Here is a 4,481-nt window from a genome sequence, read left to right on the forward strand (position 1 = left end):
ATATATATATATATATATATATATATATATATATATGTATGAAGAGTTCAGATGCAAAAGCCTCAAAGTGCCATCTGAAATGTTCTTCTAAAATTAGCATTTTTCTCAGGCTCCTATGTTCATGTTCAGTTATTTCACTTTAATGGCAATGAAAATAACCTATTTATTGCCATTAAAGTGAAATTACTGAACCTACAAATAGGAGCTTGAGAATAATGCTCATTTTAGAATAAAATTTCAAAGTTAATAAAGTTAATAAAGCAAATCAGGCTCATTGGACAAACATGCCTCGATCAACATTTTTCCAAAGAAAAATACTTTTTAGTGCATACACTCACTGGACATCTCATTTTAAAACATGCAAGAAACAACATAATATACAGTAATTTTTGCAAAAACATCGCCACATGCATGTATTTTTCCTGAGCCTGGGCTGCAACAAAATGTACTTATTTGCATCCATTTTTTTTCTAAGAGAATATTATAGGTATTTCAAATACGTATTTAGACTTATCACACTTTAAAATAATGATATACATCTGGATATTTTTGGTGGGCGAAGTGTGAGACTCAGCAACAGCATGTCTTTCTCTTGGAGCAGATGACAGAGTGATGCACAGTGACCTACACTGTCTTTGGTCCAGTGCTGATATTATTCTGTCCTTGTCTAGTCAAGTTATTTGAGTTGGCAGATCTGCTGCCACAAAATATCCCTAATAAAAACAACAGAGTTGACAAAGAAACAGTCTCGGTCTTTCTAAATTCTTTACGTATGCAGTATTTCCTCACTCTGAATAGTAATTATGAATATTGATCATAGAATCAAAGCCTACCACAGCAGTTTTCGTATACATAGCTGTACATAATTAAATCCACTGTCGTCAAACCATGAACCTGTAATGGAAATGTCAGTTTTAATAATAACATACTTCAATCCAACCAGCAGTCAGTCTTTGTGAACTGTCAGTGCAGATTACTGCAAAATCCCAGTCCAGATGCTAATTACTTCTGCTCCGAGTCTCTATATGAGGCAATGATTGATTAAGTGTTCTATCTTTACCAATCTAAATGCAAAGATAATATTTGCAATCAAATAGGGGAGATTGGGGCTAGTTGTCACACTTTTCCTTCCAGTGAATATTGACTTCATCTTATGTTTGAAAGTCAGTTACTGTTAAAGCTCATACCATTCAGTGCTACAGAAAAAAAAGGTATTGAACATTTTCACCACTGTGGGAAAAAGAGCTGATGTTTTAACACCATGACCTCATGGCAGGTGTCACACTATATGGGGTAAGTTGTCACAATGAAAACTTGCTATTTAAAAGATTCAAATAGGCTTAAAAGCACATGTGACAACTTGCCCCAATTAAAATTCTGTCTTAGCCCAATCTGACATTATATACAGTAAATAACTCATGTAATGCATTTTCATTAGACAGTTGACCCTTGCCTAAATGTATTCGTGGTTTTATTGTGTTCACTTGTTTACCTATTTAGATTATTATTCGATAATAAATAGACATGTTTGAAACCAACATTTGCACAAAAAGCATTTGAATAATTGAACTTTTACTCATAACCTTATAGTTACTGAAATATAGCTCTTGTGACAACTTCCCCATATGACAGCTAACCCCCGTCGCCCTTATTTGGGTTCCTAAAGCTATTGAGAAATCAGATTAGTCATCCGTGAAGCCACCAACTAGTTAGAAACTGTGACAATATTCAACGTCCAACAAAACAGGGTACGACATATAGACTCTGGGGCACTAAACAGGCAATTTTGATCCTTTATGTTCTTGAAGAAAACAACACATTCAAATCCATGTCAGCCCAGAGGCACATAATGACTAGCTAGTATGGAGCAGATGCATGTAAACCTGTGCTGAGTGGTGTAGGGTATGAACACAATGCCTTACAGTGCCGTATTCCATTATCCTTTCTGAGAATAAACTGACAGCTGAAATATCTGTCTGTACGCATTCTCAGTGTGTGAATGCCTAAACGCGTGAGTGCTGGGGCCCTTTGTTTGATTGTGGTTGATGATGTATTTGTGTTGTCATCTGTGGCGATGTGGTGAGGACTTCATGTTTTGATGTGGTTAAGTGTATGCTATATGGCTTTGGGAGTATAAAAATTAATGTGTCGTCTTTCTTTTCTTTCTTTTTTTTTTGTGGGAAGTGGTCATGAAAATTCTCAATGCGTAAAATATGTACTCCATGTGTAAACAAACTTGTAGCCTTACATTTACTGTGCCTGAATTCTCTCTATTGTTGTTTTGCCTGAGGTTGTTATAGTTATTATAGTATAACTACTAATATAATTAAAACGGGAATAAAAATAAATATGTTACAGACATAATAATAATAAATAACTAAAATGACAAACACTAAAAAAATACTGAAACTTTAACTAATATTTTCAGAAAATATGAAAAAAATGGTAGGTTGTTCCATACGTAACTAGGAATTAAATTACTTCATATATTTTTGCATATGAAAAAAAAATATTTAAAGGAATAAGTAGTAGAATTTAGTCCTGATTCCTACTGTATATATTATTTATTATATATTCAATAACAGAACCTTGTACGATGTCTTAGTTTTATAATTAAAATGGCCAGATTAAAATTCAGGACACAGTGAAAATAATATTATGTAAATGTGGTAGACCAATGTAAATAATAATATTAATAATTGTCTACAGTTTACTTAATCCAGCTAATTTTGATACTTTTCAACTGTATTGTTTCATAGGAAACAAGCATTTTATTCATCTATTGACGTTCTACAGCTGCTGTCGACTGATAAAGAACCAAAACATCCCTCATTAAATTATCGGCATTTTGAAAAGTATCTTAATGAATTATTATGTGCTAAGAGGATTTATGGTACACCAAAGTCTGTATATAATACATTGTATGTAATGGTGGGTATTTTTATTCAAGCATTTCAATTCAAGCGGATCAATGGATGTAAATCATCAAAGAAAATGACAAATGTGCTTTGCCAGGACACACATCACTATTAACACAGTAATGAGACTGAACAAGATTCTATCAGCTGTGAAAATCAGAAAGAGTCGATGAGACACTTTCCACAGTCTACAGAGCCTGCGGATAAAATCTTTGTACCAAAATATAAGCGCATCGAGAGGAAACTCAGACGACTACCACTCAACACCTTGTTTTCTGACACTGCACCTGTTGTGAAGTGAAGCTGAGCCATTGTTGCATGACATCAAACTATACTCCTTTTCCACCTCCTCTGCTAAGCCTTTGCCATCTCTGAAGATCAATCTTATTGGTGAGAAGCTCTTGTAAAATGTTATTTGCAACATAACACATTCTAAGTTCGATTTGAAGGATGAATGTTTCCTGTACACTGTAATTAATTCTGAATTGTGGGATGAGGCATTTCGTGCTTTTCTTTGAAAACTATATCCTAAGTAATGGCTTTAGGTAAAAACTCAAGGAGCACTGAATGGCAACCAATACAATGGCGACATAGACAGTGCCAACATGTGATTTATATGTGAATATATATATATATATATATATATATATATATATATATATATATATATATATATAGTTTGTTTGTTTGTTTTAGATGCAAAATCACCTTTTTTGTAACACTTGATAACTGTATTCAAAATTAAATAAATAAATGAATGAAATGAAATGGATAATCTAATAATAATAATAGTAATAAGCTGTGTTTAATAAATAATAACCCATTTTAGGTTTGATTATGGCTGATATTCAGTATATCATGACATGGAGTTATATGTAATCTTTGTGGGTAACAATACACTCATTGCAGTCTAACTGTATCAGTAAGCAATGACGAAACTAAGCGCAATGTAACTCGTGAGTCATACATGATGGCACATTGCTAGAACACATGCTGATTCCCTTGGTGCCGGAACGTGCCCGGTCCAATCTGGCAGAGGGGCCCTATGTTGTATTTAGGTATATAGGCCTAATGCAGTGAGCTACTGCCTGTTTTTGATTTACCCATGAAATCATTGTTGTGTTACAGTGAGTGACAGTGTCTGGCATGGGCTGCCGTAGGCAGAGTCTATGGCACAGCTGAGACAGGGTGCATCTGCGCAGCGTGTGTGTGCATGTGTGCGCCCACTCCTATTTATTGTGCCACGTTGACCCTGTTCCCAGCTTTTTTGCGATAAGCTCAAATGCTCTCTGCTGCCAAAGTGTGGCATTAGGGAGCTTGGGTCTGCTTTTTTACTTTTCTTTAAAAGTTACTTTTATAACAGACAACAAAGACTAGGGCTAAATAATGATGTCCAGTCTTGCACATAGTTGTCTCTTGATTCACTATAAATAGCTTGTTATCTGCCAACTTATTGGGAAAAATTTATAATAAAGTGTTCTTTGATGTTCATTTTTATTCAACGGAAATTTTGCATTACAGTACATCACAAGCTCACCAATGGATCCTATATATATATATATA

Source organism: Sinocyclocheilus grahami, unplaced genomic scaffold, assembly GCF_001515645.1.
Source record: "Sinocyclocheilus grahami isolate Dianchi unplaced genomic scaffold, SAMN03320097.WGS_v1.1 scaffold17.1, whole genome shotgun sequence".
In the NCBI taxonomy this organism is placed as follows: domain Eukaryota; kingdom Metazoa; phylum Chordata; class Actinopteri; order Cypriniformes; family Cyprinidae; genus Sinocyclocheilus; species Sinocyclocheilus grahami.